The sequence below is a fragment of the Antechinus flavipes genome, chromosome 1 (assembly GCF_016432865.1).
Source record: "Antechinus flavipes isolate AdamAnt ecotype Samford, QLD, Australia chromosome 1, AdamAnt_v2, whole genome shotgun sequence".
Taxonomy (NCBI): domain Eukaryota; kingdom Metazoa; phylum Chordata; class Mammalia; order Dasyuromorphia; family Dasyuridae; genus Antechinus; species Antechinus flavipes.
In genome coordinates, this window is record NC_067398.1 from 594,180,318 (window position 1) to 594,199,335 (window position 19,018).

At 33.5% G+C, this 19,018-nt stretch overlaps 1 protein-coding gene across 1 annotated transcript in view; it reads right to left on the minus strand.

Annotated features, from left to right (window-relative positions):
* ANGPT1 (angiopoietin 1) overlaps positions 1 to 19,018 on the minus strand; it is a 336,235-nt gene that overhangs the window by 83,976 nt on the left and 233,241 nt on the right. The gene's annotated exons all lie outside the window — the stretch shown is intronic.

The following is a 19,018-nucleotide window of genomic DNA, read 5'->3' on the forward strand; positions in this document are numbered from 1 at the left end:
GAATAATATGTGCAAAAGAAGTGATATATAAAAGGAACAAAGGAGGGCCATCCTGAATCAAATGAAACCCACAACCATGTGTCTACTAAGAGGAAAGCAGCATACTCGATACTCAATAAAAATAAATAAAAATTCCTGGGGTCTACATTATATCAGAGGGAAACAAATTATATTCAGATACAAAAATATAAAATACCAACAAATTAAATATGAGGCTGGGTGTGTTGAGAAGGTAAGAGACAGGAGTTGCTAACATTTGGGTTAATTAAAAATAGGCATTTTCTAGGAGGTGAAACTTGCATTGATTCTTGAACGAAGGAAAAAATTCTAAGAGATAGAGAGTTGAGAACACAGAGCATTCTAGGTTTGAGTGATAATGGGCAAAATAATGGAGGGGGGAAATAAAACATCCTGGGCTGAAATAACAGCAAATGGGCCAATTTAGTTGGAACAGATAGCACAAAGGGGAGAAAAGTGAAAACAGTCTGGAGAGAAAGAACAGAATTGGATTGTGAGGAGTTTTAAATGATGAATAGAAAATTTAAGGACATGATGGACACCCTAAGTATTATGTGCCTGATAAACAGAATAGAAAATTGATTGACAAGAATAATGTGGGCTTAAATCTACTTCCAAAACTAAGTAGTTGTGAACCATACATCAGTCACTTAACTCTTTTGGGATTTAATTCCTTCATTTATTAAATGGAGGTTATAAATGGTGCCTACATCACAGAGTTTGTTTGATAAGATCTGCGTATATGTATGTACACACAAATACACATATACATATATACATAGTTTTTTTAATCTTATTAACTCTAAAAATTACATGCATACATCATAAACATACATATCAAAAAAGTACTTTGGGAAGAGAATAAGAAGATTTGTAAACAAATGTTAACAAAGCAAACTCCAGAAGATTGGTAATCATTTTTATGCTATCTGTCTCTCCACTAGCAATTTTTTCTCCAGAATTTGTCATATAACCCTTCAAAATAATTTTCTGTGGAATTAGGTTTTTTAAGGAGTCATTCAAAGCATGAATAAAAGCTTTGAAATTTTAATTCAAAAATGTGAATTCAAGTCCTGGCCCTGATATGTACTCTCTGAATAATTTTATCAAAGTCATTTCTTATCTCTGATTTTCACTTTCTTAATCTCTAACATGAGGGGATTGAACTAAACCTACCATACACCTACCATAGCTTTAAATTATGACTCTACCATCTTTTGGATTAGTTTTATAAATGAAACTGAAGTTTCTTTATCCTATGTACTGGAAAGCAAGAGAGGAAAGAAGAGAAATAAAAATCTGCAGAAAGCCTAAATTAATTTTATGGAATCCAACAATGAAAGAACTAAAATCATTAAGCTTTATAACATGTCTCATTAATAATGTTGTTATTTATACTAAAGGGCCATACTATGTATATCCCACTCCTATTCTTAATTGTTAAGCTAATGGCATGTTTTTTTTTTAATTTATAAGATATTAGCAATCTCCAAAGATACTTTATCATATGTAGGATTTTGGCTATCATTCACTAGACTTTTTTTGCAAATCGACTGTTAAGATTAAAAAACTTTGATGTACTTGATTTTAAAGTCTATGGCTAGCTAATAAATGCCTATGCTATTAGTCATGTTTATACTGTACTTGATTATAATTAGCATAACAAGAAAATTACAAGTCAACTTTTAAAAAGTAACATCAAATGTTTTTAATAATCTAAATTTTTCTATTAGACTATCTGAAATTTCAAAGCACATTATTGACCAGTTTACAAATCATTGAAATCAACGTATTTCATATTTATGGAATGATTAACCACCTTAAAATGAATATATTACTTCTCCTGACATTCTAAATTAAGTTTTCAGCAAATAAAAGAATTGAACAGTATAGCTTTTCAAATATCTGTCAGATATATTGTGGTAACCTAAAAATGACTCTGTGATACTAATGCCACACTCATCAGCCATTTGTGTTGCCAAAATGTCCACTTATGTTAACAGCATTAGCAAAGCATTAAAACCAATTGAAAACAGAGGAAAACTTCCAGGATTTTGCCTACAGATCCTCTGTAGAGATTGAAAAGGCATAAGAATCACACAATAAAGATACTATGAAATCTCAGTGCACAGAACACATTACTTAGAACCAGGAAAACCTGAGTTCAAATTCTACCTCAGATACTTATGGAGTATTTTATGAGCAAGCACATCTCTGTCAGACTATCTCTCATCTATAAAATGAGGACAATAATTAAACATAAGAATAATGAGGATAATTTTTTTAATGATAACATTTTAAAAACTTCATGTGATTATGAAGATTAAATGGATATTTGTTTTGTAAAATATTTACAGTAAAGTGTTCTGTAATTCACAAAATAATATATAAATTTATTATTACACATATACATATATGTACATAAACATACATATGTATTTATTTGCATGTTCATATATGTATACTCTCCAATATGACTTACCCAGAGTCATGGTCAAAATATATCAGAGAATGGACTTGAGCTAGATAATACAGTAAAGCAGATTAACAGCTCTCCTCAAAGCCAGGAAGATGAGTTTAAATTCCACTTCTAACATATATGGATTATATAATTATGAGCAATTGAGTGTTACCATCAACAAACATTTACTAGATGCTTACTATGCCACATAAAATGTTCTAAACTTTCGGAATACAAAGAAAGCTAAAAGCAAATCTTTTTTTCCTGGAAGTTGTTTCTAAAGAAGGAGAGAACATGTGAATAACTAAAAGCATACAACAGATATATAAAGTTGATGAAAAGTAATCTCAGAGGGAAAGAAATTAGCAGCTAACCAAGTTAAGGATGCTGCAAAGGTCATACTTAAGCTGGACCTTGAAGAAAGCCAGAAAAAGAGACAGGTCAGGGAGGTGGGGAACAGTCAGTCCAAAAGGCACAAAGATGAGAAATGGAATGTAGTTCTCAAGGAACTGCAAGTGTGTTGATGTATCTAGATCACAGACTATGTGAAAAGGAGGAAATATAAGAAAAATGAAAGATAAGATGAAAGAATGTTATAAAAAAATTTAAATTGTGGAAGTAATAGGGAGCCACTGGAACTCAATGAACATTCACATGTTCTCTCAAAGTTCTAGGTAATTCTAGGAGAATATAAGCTTCACATGTTTTCCCAATGTTCAAACATCTCTAATGTTCTTGGTAATTGGTAATTCTATAAGCTTCCAAAGAGGTGCCAACTTGCATTGATGAATTTATTTTGTTACACTATTATAATGTATGCATGATGTAGAAAAAATGTTTTAGAGTAATTTTATAACATTAATTTAAATATATACATGAACTAAAGAAATTTATAAAAAAATATTACTTGTATCATTTAGTTATAATTTTTTTATCTTTGGGCTAACTTGTAAAATTAAGTATTTTGTTTAATTATAACCATTGTATGAATGAGTTACATATGGAAATGTGACCATTTTAGTCTAAGTCAAAGGAAATCAGTTTTTCCCATGAAAAATATGTGTCATCCCTAACACCTAAGGTATTTCCTTATATATAGTAAGAGTTTAGTAAGCATTTGGTAAGTTGAAGGTGCCATTTTTGGTTCATACTTAATTTATTTTCTGAAGATAACATAGTTCTTTCCTACTTTTCTGCTGTCTCTTACTTTTCTCTTCTCTTTTCACTCCAAGTGCTATAGGAGCAGAGACCATTTCTCTTTCAAACATTTCCTCTCAGTGTATAGGAGGTAGCCCACGGGTAAAAAATATATAGATATTAGAGAAGAAAGATAGCTCATAAATAACTCCTTATTAGATTTTCTATGTTCCAAAATTTTACTTCTGCTTATTCATAAAAGTGATAGATTTCTAGGTTGTAAATGAAGTGATGACACTGCCTTGGAACCTCATTTCTCTCATCTATAAAATGGAAGCATCAAACAAGGTGCTCTCTGAAGCACCTTTCAAATATACATTTAAGATGAACCTATGACTCCATCTATGGTATAATCTGTGTCTCATTATTATAATCAACATATTTATGATTTAGAAAACATGGTTTACACAAATTATCACTGAATTTGAACCTTCAGTTAATAAACATGTATTTTTAAGATCCTAAGATGTACTGTGCTAACTGTTGGAAATACAAAGAAAAGTAAAACAGAGTCTTATATCTTAAAGAACTCATAGTATTATTGGAGAGACAACAATTAAATATCTATGTAATAACAAGACACATACAAGGTAAAATGGAAATAATCCATAGAATGAAGACAATAGGATTAAAGGAAATCAGGAAAGATTTCCTATACAAAGTGAGATCTGATATGGGTCTTGAATGAACAGAAGGACTTAGGCTAAGATCCACTATTAATGATATGTAAAAAAAAAAAAAAAAAAAAAAAGTTTTAGGTTGTGACTGGGAATCAGGAGCAAATCTGGTCAAAAGAAAATGTGACTCAATAGAGCAAGAAAAATGTGGAAAGCAAAAGAGGGACATTAAGGAAGTGAAGTACATGACTCCAGGCACAGATGTTTTAGTCATTTTATAAATATTAAATCCACAATGTACATACACATAACCTAAGAAGTATATGTAAAGTGAGGACAGGAGGACATATTTTATGTCTTTCTTCAATCCAGAAAAAAATCTGTATAATTTATTTACCCTAGTTATTTATATCTATAAATATCCCATGTGGAAATGGAAGTTTTCTTCAAGGAATAGGTTATCATTTATAATGTAAACCTCTAATTGTCTTCACCTCATTGTGAGCCAACACCAGACCCAAAACAGCCACAAGGAACAAGCTATTCTAACACTAGGAATATGGATAGAGAATTTAATTCAACACATTAATTTCAAAAGAAAGAATTGGAAACACTTTAGTATCATAGAATAACCAATTTTAAAACTGGATGTTTCCACAGCAGCAATTCAATCCAATCCATAATCTAAAGGAACCTTATTATTACTAACAAATAGTTAGTAATTTGCTTTAACAGCTCCAGTTAGGGAGAACTCACTACTTTCCAAGTTAGCCTGTTACTATATATAGTGTTTTGTTAGGAATTTTTTTCATGACATTATGCTTAAGTTGACCTGAATTTATATTCTTCTTAAATCAACAAATAGCCATAAAAATGTTTTTTTGCTAATCTATGTGTCCCTTTAATGTGTGCATTATCCTACCCCAGGCAGCCAGCAATTTGCAAATGAGTTCTAGTCCAAAAGACAGTGGTGTCCAGTTAGTTATCCCTCCATATCTCAGTTTTAGTTTCTTCAACTGTAAGTAATGGATCTGGAGCTGAATGAAATGAAGATAAATTGTAAAAATGAACTAATGTATATTATCTAAAAGAAGTATGACACAAAGGGAGATCCAATCTTCTAACAAGATAGATACTTAGACCTTGCTTAGATAGATGGATCCTAGACTATGCTTAGTTATGGGTGTAAATGAGAAATTCAGACAAAATACTCTAGGAAAATTTGAGGTAGAAAATACACTTTTAATGTGGATGACTAGGATGGGCTGCATGGAAGGCTGCATGCTTTGAAGAGTGAGGAGAATTCTGAAAGGCAGAGAAACTGAGTGCATTTTCAATATGGAGGCTGGAGGGAAGCATATTTGAAGAAAAACCATTGATGTTCTCTCATTCCATTAAAAAAATATTTGGGTAGATAAGGAAATTAACATATAAGTGTGCATGTGCTACTAAGTACAAGAACTGTTGTATTGTTTATTCCCAATGCCTAAAACAATGTTTGGCATACAATATTTGCTGAGTTGAATAGAATGGAATTACACATAAAGTTTATAAAGCTAACAAATATGAAATCGATCTATAAAGGTAGTTTCAGAAATAAAATAGGTTTTAGAAACTCAAAAATATTAAATCAAAGAGCTTGTATTACATCCTATACATACAATAAGTAGCTACTAACATTTTTGAACAAGATTTGTGTCTTGGGAGGATTATTTTAGAGCAGTATGAATGACAGATTGCAGTTAGTATAGGATAACTTATCATATATGTATGTATGTACACATAGATATGTACATGTGCATGCATATATATGTGTGTACGTACACTTTGTAAATCTTGAAGAAATATGTGTCTGTTAGTAGACAAATTAAAACATGTGTGGTAAATATTTAACAAAAGAAAAAACCACAAAATAGATCATAAATAATGTCATTTTCTAAGTTAGTACGAGCTTCAGAATCCTTATTTATGGTTCAATAGGACCCATATCTGTTTAAATTCAACACTATTACTTTGGGAACCAGCCAGAGACTATAAATTGTAAAATCAACTTGTAAAGAGAGACATCAACTACTTTATTTGGAAGTTCCCTGTATTAATGAAATTATTGGTTTGAAACATCTCTGTCTTGGTTTCTGTTTGTCTCTGTGTGTGTGTGTGTGTGTGCCTCATCTCTGTGTCTTTCTATTTTTGTCTCTCTCTCTATAAGGATATACATCTCCCTTTGAGGTTCACAAAGCTTTCCCCATAGCAATCTTACAAGGCATGTAAAGAGAATAATATAATTCCTTTTCTTTAGATGATACTTAAGTTAAGCAACTTGACTACAATCACATAAACAATAAAAAGACCCAACTCTAGAATTCATATGTTCTCATTCTAAGCCTAACACTCTTTTATCAAGTTTAGTTATCTGTGTACATGGCATTGTTTCTGTTAAACTCAAAATTCTTACCCAATTAATCTTTAAGTTGTACTGGTCCATGCTATTCAATATTAATTTGTCAAATTTTAAAAATGATTTGTTGAATAAGAAATTGACAAGTGAATATTTTAAGTGAAGGGGTTTGGACTTGTGTGATTTAAAAGAAAGAAGCAGAAATTTCTGACTAGTGGATCCCAAGCTCTGAATAGGATGATGATCAAAAAACTGGCTAGGAAAGATTAGAAATGGTAATGGGAATACTGGCTGTTATATTAAAAATGAACCAGCTAGTTTTTTTCTGAGAACCTTGGAATTCAACCTAGAGATTTCATTGTAACAGAGAGAGAGAGAGAGAGAGAGAGAGAGAGAGAGAGAGAGAGAGAGAGAGAGAGAGAGAGAGAGAGAGAGAGAGAGAGAAAGAGAAAGAAAAGAAATTCTAACAGAGATGATCATTCTTTCCTTATGTGTTTGCATTACAGGCAAATCTCTGCTATGCAAAGGAAAAAATGGGAGAACTAGCACATGGATAGCTCCATCTATCAAAAGCAATTACTCCCCCCCAAGCAACCTGAGATCCAAACATGACCGACTAGTTTACTTTATCCAATTTTGTCCTACACCTGCCAAATCAATTAGAATCGAATCCAATCCATGTAATTGCCATAGGACTGACCACAGGAAAGACCATGAAAGCCAAAAGCTCAGGGTCATTTCAGTTGAGTTGAATCCTTGAGGAAAAAAAAAAAAAAACTTTTTCTGAAATGTAGAACTGGCAATTACTAATCTTAACAACACTAGTAAAGATCAAGAATAACAATTAGCCCTAACAGCAAAGGACATTTTCAAAATGACATAAGAGAATCTTATCCATTTCCTCACTAAAATTGCTTTAAAGTGATAAGATCTTCTTTTGGGAAGGAGTATGTTGTTCTATATTGCTCTTCTTCATGTTGACTTAAGCTTAGTTTAATCCTCATTATTGACCAAACATCCTTTTATGTGTTTAGTTTTGTGCTGTGTTAAGTTAAAGATGCATCTCTTTTGAGATTGTTAAGAATATTGAGCCTTTTCTCCAATTTTAGCCAGAAAAGGGTACCTCCAATATCTCTTACACTAATATTAAAGCTGCTTAAGCACAAACCAAAAAATAAAACTTAACCTAAGCTTAACAGGGAAGAAACAACCAAACAGGCTGTTTGGTGATATGAAACAAATTTATATTGATTGGAAATTTCAGATTTCAATCAGTTGTGTGGGCTATTATATAGCATATTTCCAATACCCCAGGATTCTTCTTTTTCTTCTTTATTCATTCTTCTCTTCTTTTTGGTATGATAACATTATAGAATATGAATTTAAGAGCAAAGTGTTCTATATTTTAGAAAGAATGTAGGATCATTATAGATACTGTCACCTGCCCCAAAGGCCTAATAATTGTATAGATGAATGTTTCCAGCAAAAAACAGTGCTATGTCTAACCCTATTAGCTATTGGGGAAAAAAAAAAGGTTTTTGAGCTTGGTATTTCCACCAATGTAGAACATGTATACATATCTATCATTCTGTATGTGTGTATATACCCACCCTGGTAGGTGGAGTTAAACTCCTCTCAATACCTTCCTTTATTGAGTGTAGAAATTGGACTCCCAACTCATTTCACTTGGTTCTTCTCCTATGCTTGGTCTCAATTTTAGTAAACAAGATGCTTCTTGACACCTCTCCCTCTTCCCACTTGCTGCCTCTTTTTGTGTTTTGCCTCATTAGATCATGAATTCCTTGAGGACAAGGACCATCTTTTTATTAATTGTATCCTCTGAGCTCAGCACAATGCCTGGTTCTTAGTGGATACTTAATAAATGACAATTAGATTAGATTGGATATACACACACACATACATACATACTATAAGAAGGTCTTCTTAATTTCAGCATCTTAATTCTGAGCTTATTCTCAATTTATCCTGTATATATCTTGGTTGTACAATGTTGTATGTATATTTTTTACTCATTAAACTGTGGTCACATTCAGAACAGGGACTTTTTTTTTTCATTCCTTTGCATTTCCATAGCTTAGCACAGAATTTAGCACATAGTTGGTTGAATGGTTATTGTCCTTGTTCTCAAAGAAGACCAAAATGACATCACTATGTTAGAGTTAAACTGCATTGTGTCCAACCACGGTTCATCAGACCAATACAGAACATTATAGCACTCAAAAAAATGCTAGTTGATTAACTGTTCTAATTTGATGTATTCTCTCATAGAAGAAATACTGACTTTGAAATTTTCAGTTCCAGAGGTTTAAAAAGGCATAGTTTCATCACTTGTCTCTTCAAAGAATAAAGCTTTTGGAAGGCTTTTTGTTTATTTATTGTAGATTATTTTTAAAATGCAAAAATATTCTATCATATATTCCCTATGAGATGAAGCAGGTTGTCTCAGGAAGAACAGTAGATTAGAAATAAAACAACAAGAAAAATCTCTGTGTTGACTCTTGAAAACAAGAGCTCCAAGTATGACAGTGGATAAGGCACAGAGTATGAGATCTTAAAAAATAATACGTGTCTACTTCCAAGCATAGTGTATATGTAATAGTATATATATATATATATATATATATATATATATATATATATATATCATAGGAATATTTTTGTGTTGTGCAGGATTAAAACTTCACTCTAGTGATTCATTATAGTAATCAGATAGCCACCAGTTCTTAAAGATAGTGTTGGCTGAGCTTATACTATGATATGTCCTATCAAGTTAGTTATGGATTGTCTATTTGTTGTGTGAGGACTAGCTTAGCTAAGTTTGGAGAGGCTTATCACTAGGTTGTCCATAGAATGATGGATTTTTTCAGTTGCCCAAATCCTTAAAAGCCTTCTAAGAGCTGCAATTCACATCACCAGAGGAAACATTTACCCCAAAGAATCTTTGATCTTTGAAGTATACATGTATACCCTCTACTCAAGCCCTACTTTGATGCTTGACTCTGATCTGGATTCTTGAAAATCATATATACAAACTGTAAGCTCTATTATATACTACCAAGTAGAAAAAGCCTTTAGCTAAGTTTTCTGTCGCAGCTTATTTGAATAGGGAGGGTATCATTACCAGAAGGTTGACCTACCATATAGTGATTTTTATTGAAGAGTGCTGGTATAGAGATGGAAGATCTCAAGAGAAGCAGTGTTGTACAGTGGCTAGAAAACAGAGCTTGAAACCAGGAACACCATAGTCAAATCCTGCCTTTTGTCACCTACCTGGGTGAGTCACTGAAACACAGAGTTCTAGGAGACTCTCCAATATTCTAAGTGCCATGGAAGCCATTGACCTGTATTGATAGACAAATTTTCCTTAATTGAGACACCAAGGAAATCACAGGTTAACCTCAGTATGGAGAAGTTAAGATTTGTAAATGTGTTCTGAGCCCTAAAGCAGACACCTAAAAATATTTTTGGAAGTAAAGAAATATCCTTTATTCCCTGATTAAAATAAAAACTGTACCCCAAACCTGACTTTGGAAGGAAACATTATGACTGTTCATTTCACAGTGTGAAAAGACAGAAATATACTAACACCTAATTAGGTATCTTTTTTGGTAAAAGCTGAAAAGCAATGGAAAAGTGCTGAGAGACAGAGGAGATAAAAAAGAAGAAAAATTAAGAGAAAAAGAAGGAAGAGAAAATTAGACAGCAGATGCAATGGTGTGAGATTACAATTGGCAGTGATAGGGGAGCACTCAAAGAAAATGAGAAAGGGGAGGCAAAAAATAGGGCATTAGACAGCAACAGAAGGGGGTGTGGATTGCACTGGCAAAAGCATCAGCCAGTAGAGATTAGAAGTGGTGATGGGGGTCATGTAATAGTAATAGTAGTAGCAGTGTCTAGGGATGATGAAAAGCAGTGACAAGGGTAGATAAGCTACAGATACTCTGACAGTAAAGAAGAAAACCAGCAACAGTAACAACAGACAGAACAGGTCTGCTCTTTGGGTGAGAGAAAAGGCCAACAGCTACCTTCCCTGCAAACTGCAGTGTGCCACACAGAAGGCCTGGTTATTTAGTCTGTTCACAGTCGTTTGAGGGTGGAGGATGGGAGGAGAGGGGTACAGGGGAAAGGGAAGAAGTCACTGATTACAGAAGTATAATCACAACTAAATTATTCATTATTGCCGGACCACAGATGATTAGAAATGGCAAATTAGGTGATGGGAAAATGATGGAGGAAAATGTTTGTCTGCTAATGGTAACAATGCTAAAGAGTGACAGGTGAGGGTTCATTAAAGCGAGCCCCCAGAACTGTCTGTTGATATTCAAATCAGAATGGAATTGAATTTGGGAAATATTTAACAAAGTAAATAAAATGCAACAGATAATGTTAACATGTAGTTTTCTAAGTTAATATGTAGCCCTCTGTTTCTAGTTGAGTTTAAAACACTAATTATACAACACACACTAGCGACCCCAAAATTCCTTGAGAGCATCACATTTTATTGTATGATGTTGAATGTTCATAATCATGAACTTAAGTCAACAAGAAATAGTTCAATCAACACATTTCCCTTGCAAATGGGAGCTGGGCCCAAAATTTAGATTTTCAAAAAAGACATAAAAATGTAAAAATCTTTATTTTCAAAAAGTGAAAAACTGAAAATGATGTTTGACACACAGGGAGAAATAATATGATGTCAGTAATAAATATTAAATACTGTGTCAAATACTATGCAAAATTCTGGAGACACAAAGAAAGCAAAAATCGTCTCTCCTCTTTAAAAATTCTAATGTCATAAGAATCAGTTCTCAGACTCAAAGACACAAACTAAAGCTTTGCAAGTGGCCTCGAGGATCTCTGAATTCTCAGAGGACGCTGAACAAATTCATTATGGAGTTTCTGAGTATATATAAAGCAAGTGAAAGCACTGCCTATTGACCATAAGGCTTCTGCCCCTTTTCCCATGTAGTCTTTAATGAGTATGTACACAAACTGAAACAAAGGACTAGTTAGAATAGAAGCTGAGAACTCCCCAGATATTGCCAGTGTTGTATGAGTGATCATTTCCAAGGCCATGGATTTTTTTTTTTTTTCAAATTTTCCTGGTACTAAATTTGTAGTCCATGGCTGAAAGAAAAATAGAACTATCTGCATTTGGGGTTGACTGTTTCCCAAAAGGGAAATAAAATAATTGGCTTCTTAAGAGCAATGGCAGATTCAAGCCCAAGTCTTCTTGAGAACTAAAATTATATATGATACGTTTAAGAAGGCAGAGAAACAAGATATAAAATTTCCATGAAAAATATTTATATAAACATGGGCACTTAATGGAAAGCTCAGTTATCTGAGTAGTTAATTTATGGGGGAAGACTTTATTTTCCAACCATGTTTAATATATCAAACATTCATAATATATGTGTAATAATTACAAATATGTGCATGATACTTTCAATCTCTCTCTCCTTCTCTCTCGCTCTCCCTTTCTCTCTCTCTCTCTCTCTCTCTCTCTCTCTCTCTCTCTGCCTCTCTCTTTCTTTCTCTGTCTCTTTCTCTCTGCATCTCTGCCTGTCAGTCTGTTTCTCCCTCAGTCCTTCATCTTTCTTTCCTCCCTTTATTTCTCTCGCTACTCCCTCTCTCTTTCTCTCTCTCCATTCCCCTCCTCTCTCTTTGTCTCTACTTCTGTGTTTCTCTGTTTCTGTCTCTGTCTCTCTCTTTCTTTGTGTCTCTCTGTCTCTCTCCCTCTCCTCTCCCCCCCCCATAAGTTGCAGCATTCAAAGAGAATAGAGAGTTAGCATCAGGGGCAGAATAACTTGAGTTGCAATCTTTTCTCTGAGCCTGCTCTCTGAGGACTAACAGAAAAATTTGTCCCTAATACACTGACAGGATGGTGACAGATCTTTTGGTTAAAGCAATCCATGAGATGATCTAACCTGTATTTATTGAGGGTGTTCCCAAAGGGATAAAATCATGTGACAATGCAGAGAAATATTGAATGTGAAATCAGAGGACATGAATTTATATTCTACTTCTGATACATATCACCTGTGTGATCTTGGGCAATTCACTTAAGCTTCTTGGGCCTGACTTTACTCATCTGTAAAAGTTGAAGATTAGACTAGATGGCCTTTGATTGAAATCCTTTCCAATTCTACCATACCATGAATCTTTTGAAGTATTGAAAAACATATATTCAGTAGGAAAATGGCATATGTAAATGTATTTATGGAAAGCCAAATGGCCTTAGGTCATGGGTGGATAATTATAGTTTTACTATGCCTTTTTAATGGTGAAGCACAGAAATCCTTGTCAAGTCATTCAATAAATCTCTCCTTTATCTCATTTTATTAGTGTAGTTTAGTTTAATGCTTACTGTTCCTTCCTAAAAGATTTAGTAAGGCACCTGGGAATAAATGAATCCTTAGACTAAATGCTATAAAATGAATCCAAATACAGACTTTGTTGAATACCTAGCTTTAACTGATAGAAAACAACAAAAACTACTGGCAGCCTTATATGTATTGGTGTATTCTGATTGTCTAATGATATTTATTCAGAAGATTGTTCATTTATAAATCAATAAATGATATGTCAGTGTTTTCTGATTTTTTATGTATGTTAATATTCCATGTAATGTGTTCAGTGTGACTTTACTGTTCTCACAGAAATGATATCCAATACATGTGGAATAGATTACATGGTAGCTTTGATGACCACGTATAGCTAGGCAAATAATTGATTTCAACATGTATCACTAGGAAAAGAAGTCAAGTTCTTAAGCAATGTGACACACAGGATGTTTCCTGCACTATTATCTGAATGAAGAGATAAATAGATAGGCAAATGAAGAAATAATAAATCAATATATCAATGGGGAAAATAAAAGTTTGCTTTGCATCTCAAAGTAGGTCAAAGCCTATTAATAGAAGTCAATTACTGCGAGTTGAGTTTCAGATCCCTTTTCTTAAAAGTTATACTACAAGAAATAGTATTTGTCTATAGAAATAGTATATTTTCTATATATAGAAATAGGATGTCAATGTTCTCATGCTGTCAGTTATGTTGTAAGTATTTACTGAGGTCCTACTATATGCATAACATGTTACAAGACACAGTTAAGTGCTTTTAAAAAGAGATAATATTACTGAGAAGCCAGTAACTATTTCTGAGGCACTTGAATTTGAGTTGTAAAGGCAGAATATGTCCACATATGATAATAATTTAAGAAAATTTGCAAAGCAGCAAAATCAATTAAAATAACAATGATGATAATTTTCATTTATACAAAACTTACATATATGTAGATATCCTATATGTACATATGGATATTTATAATCTATTTTTATATCTAAACTTATATACAATGATCTAAATATATGTTACACATCTCTCAATGTAATTATATAATCTATACATATATAATTATATAGTAGTATGATGGGAAATGTTTAACAATTAGATCTCTAGGAATACAAAAAAAAAGAAAGGAAGGAAGGAAGAAAGGGAGGAAGAGAGAAAAGAAGGAAGGAAGGAAGGAAGGAACGAACAAAAAAAAAAAAGAAAAAATAGGCTAGTTTAGCTTTAAGAAACTACAAAGTTCTTTCAATGATCTGACCCAAACTTCTACATTAAGCAAAAGACCATCTTTTAAAAAGTAACATTATACCAGCATTACTGCATGGCAGTAGGGAACACAGTAATCTCCAAGGAATTAAAAGTCAATGTCATAAACCCAAAGATTCTAACTTTTGGGATAAGATTTCATTATTTGATAAAAACTGCTGGGATAACTGGAAATTAGTATGGCAGAAATTAGGCAAGGACCCACACTTAACATCATATACCAAGATAAGATCAAAATGGGTCCATGACCTAGGCATAAAGAACGAGATTATAAATAAATTAGAGGAACATAGGATAGTTTATCTCTCAGACTTGTGGAGGAGAAAGAAATTTGTGACCAAAGATGAACTAGAGACTATTACTGATCACAAAATAGAAAATTTTGATTATATCAAATTAAAAAGCCTCTGTACAAACAGAACGAATGCAAACAAGATTAGTAGGGAAGCAACAAACTGGGAAAACATCTTTACAGTTAAAGGTTCTGATAAAGGCCTCATTTCCAAAATATATAGAGAACTGACTCAAATTTATAAAAAATCAAGCCATTCTCCAATTGATAAATGGTCAAAGGATATGAACAATTTTCAGATGATGAAATTGAAACTATTACCACTCACATGAAAGAGTGTTCCAAATCACTATTGATCAGAGAAATGCAAATTAAGACAACTCTGAGATATCACTACACACCTGTCAGATTGGCTAAGATGACAGGAAAAAATAATGATGAATGTTGGAGGGGATGCGGGAAAACGGGGACACTGATGCATTGTTGGTGGAGATGTGAACGAATCCAACCATTCTGGAGAGCAATCTGGAATTATGCCCCAAAAGTTATCAAACTGTGCATACCCTTTGATCCAGCAGTGTTTCTATTGGGCTTATACCCCAAAGAGATACTAAAAAAGGGAAAGGGACCTGTATGTGCCAAAATGTTTGTAGCAGCCCTGTTTGTAGTGGCTAGAAACTGGAAAATGAATGGATGCCCATCAATTGGAGAATGGCTGGGTAAATTGTGGTATATGAATGTTATGGAATATTATTGCTCTGTAAGGAATGACCAGCAGGATGAATACAGAGAGGCTTGGAGAGACCTACAAGGACTGATGCTAAGTGACATGAGCAGAACCAGGAAATCATTATACACTTCGACAATGATATGGTATGAGGATGTATTCTGATGGAAGTGGATTTCTATGACAAAGAGACCTAACTGAGTTTCAATGGATAAATGATGGACAGAAACAGCTACACCCAAAGAAGGAACACTGGGAAACGAATGTGAACTATTTGCATTTTTGATTTTCTTCCCGAGTTATTTTTACCTTCTGAATCCAATTCTCCCTGTGCAACAGGAGAACTGTTCGGTTCTGCAAATATGTATTGTAGCTAGGATATACTGCAACATATTTAACATATATAGGACTGCTTGCCATCTTGGGGGGGGTGGAGAGAGGGAGGGGAAAAAATGAAACATAAGCGAGTGCAAGGGATAACGTTGTACAAAATTACCCTGGCATGGATTCTGTCAATACAAAGTTATTATTAACTAAAATAAAATTTAAATTAAAAAAAAAGTCAATGTCATTTATAAGCAAATGGAGAGATTTACAGTCACTGTGAAAAGGCAGCAACATGTAATGTACAAGGAACTCTAATAAATGATGTTATCAAAGAAATATATAATTAGAAGGGAAGATAGATTGGCCATGTTTTGAGAGCTAGGAATAGCCAAGGGACAGCTTGGATGTTACAATGCTATCCTCACAATGTCAATCAAAATCAAAAGTGACAAGCATCCAGAACATTTTAAATGGATCTTCTGTAGCAGACTTTTGGGAGAACACCACCAAAGGTAATACAGAGAACAACAAGAACAACAATAAGTAGTTAATATTTATATAAAGCTTACAATGTTCCAGGCATTAATCTAAATGCTTTATAGTCATATTTTGCTTGATCCTCACAACAACCTTGGGAGGTGGGGGCTAATAACAATAATTTTACAGATGAAGAAATTGAGGCAAAGAGGTTAAATGACTTGCCCATGGCCACACAACTAGGTCACATTTGAACTCAGGACTCTGACTCCAGGTCAGGCACCTTGTCAACTATGTCACCTAATAAAAATTATAAAAATATATAATGCAACTCATTTCATTTCTTTTTATTTAAAACATTTTAATGACCAATTTAATAAATGCCAAATAAAATTAGAATTTCCATTTAAAAAATCAAATAAAAAATATTTACCTAAATCTACGAATCCATAATACATACTATATACAAATTTCTTTTCTATCTTCCTATATATGTAACACAGTTTTAAAACCATGCTGCCTCTCTGTGTTTCTATCTTGCCTTTTTTCTGTTCCTTTATGTGCATTATAAAATGCTTCAATGACTCTTTTGTATTTTTTTTGGAGTCCTACCACTAATTGTTTTTATTCATCTCTTCGTCCCATCCCTCATATGGGGGGAAATAAAACTTTTCTAATAAATGTGCATGGTAAAGTACAATGAATTCTCACATTGGTTCCTTCCAAAAAAATTTTTTTTCTCATTCTGCACCATGAGTCCACCATCTCTTTCTCTTATAATCTATTTGAACAAATTATTGATGATGGAAAAAATGGACAAAAGAAAAGACATAGAAGGGACTATATTAATTTTGTGTACTAGTTTAACTTTTGTAAAGCAGTTGTCATAATGAAAGCCTGAAGAAACTCATGCTCAGCAAATGCTTGCTTTTGTGCCAAGTCAAAACATGTGACTGCCAAGGACCATACTAGTTTTGAATATAAACTTACTTGTAAAATCTTACAAAGGAGAATGATAGAATTATGAATAGTATTATCTCAACAGAGAGCAGAATAGTGAAGAGTGAAAGCAGCTTTAAGAAATCTTGGCAAAAAGCCCAACTACTCATAATTATTCTGAGGGTCTCCAAGGATGAAGGTGGAAGATGAGAAAAAATAGAAAAGATCAGTAACACTTTTTATAACACTTTTCTTTCACAATCATCAACCAGTATAGAGCCCGAGGCTGTGCTAGTGCCTGCAGTTTTCCTTGGGGGAGAGGTGGATTTGTAGCTGTTGGCTCAGACTCTCCACTCCATCTAGGATCAGTTGAGGATTAAAAAAAAATTAAAAAAGAAAAAGAAAAAAAAAAAAAAACAGCCCAGGTGGTTCAGATTAGAGTGTGATTGTTGCCTGTTAATCCCAGAGCCCTGGAACCAGTGATACTCAGTATTTCTTCTTCTGGCTGAGTTTCCTCTAGTTCTGGACCACCCCCAGGGACTTTAGGTTAAGGTCCTTTCTGGGAGGTCATATTCCCTTGCCCCTCAGCAACTACCTGCCTTTAAAACAAGTCTGGATCTATGATTTCTGTAAATCCAAAATCAGTTCCGGGTCCCTGAAAGCAAAGCTACCCTTCAAAAGAATAGAGGAAAAAGGCTTTCCAGTAGATATCAAGGTACTTGAAGCATTGTTTCCTGTGGGAATTCCAGAGGAGATGCCTTTCAAAGAACTGGCCCCTTCCTCTATATTTTTGAGGGTTGGCATGTCCTTCATAGCCCCTCGTATCCTTGTCTTAGGGATTCAACTTTGATTTTAGAGAAAGGATAGACTCAGGCTTGTTTCAATTACTGAGCAACTGGGGAGTGTTCAGGATTTTTCCCTCCAAGAGACAACCCCTGCTACTATTCAGTTCAATATATCCTGTACCTTCACAAGAATTCCTTCTATAAAAGGATAATAACAAATTTCAACAAGTAGTCATCCAGCCTCTGCTTGAAGACCTTGTAACAATCAGCATATTGGGAGAACCCTCGATGTTAGGTTGTTTTCTTCTTATATCATGGCCAAATCTGCTCTAGTTAGGCTTTCTAAGGCTCAGCAAAACAAATCTAACCTATCTTTCCCATGGCAGTCTTTCAAATGCTTTAAGAATATTCCCAAAGGTTGGACCAACTTGTAGGAATACCTACAAGTTTCTCTACCTCTTGTCTCTTCCCAAATTATTAGTGTGGAATTAGTTCTTTCCATTACATATTTGTAGGCACAGTGGATATTTTTTTCCTTTATTCTATTTACTTTATTCTGCATCAATTCATGTAAATTCTATAATTCACTATATTAATTTTATTCGTTGTTTCTCAAAACATAGCAATATTTCATAATTTTCATGTCCCATAATTTGTTTATCCATTTCCCACTGGATAGGCCTCATTCATAGTAGGGGCATTGTTTCTGGCTTTATGCTATTGCCAAAGTGTTGATATAAATATTTTTTAAAAATCAATAATATTGGTGTATAAACATAGTTGTAAAATCTCTGGGTCAAACTGTATGGGCATTTAAAATATTTTATTTGTATAAATCCAACTTAGTTTCTAAAATATTTATATTAACTTATAGGTCCACCAACCATGCATTAATTTGTCCATCTCTCTACCTCCCCTCAACATTGATTAGTACCATCTTTTGTCACATTTTTCAACTTGCTGGATGTTTGGTAAAATTTTGGCTACCATATTGCATTGTTTATTCATATTAGCTTCCAGTCTTGTAATTTTTTTTTCCTTATTAGATTTCATACTTTTTAGATTCAGGCCAACATTCTAATATGTTAAGATATTTCAAGATCCTGATTCTATCATCCAATATCTTATCTATTCTTTCC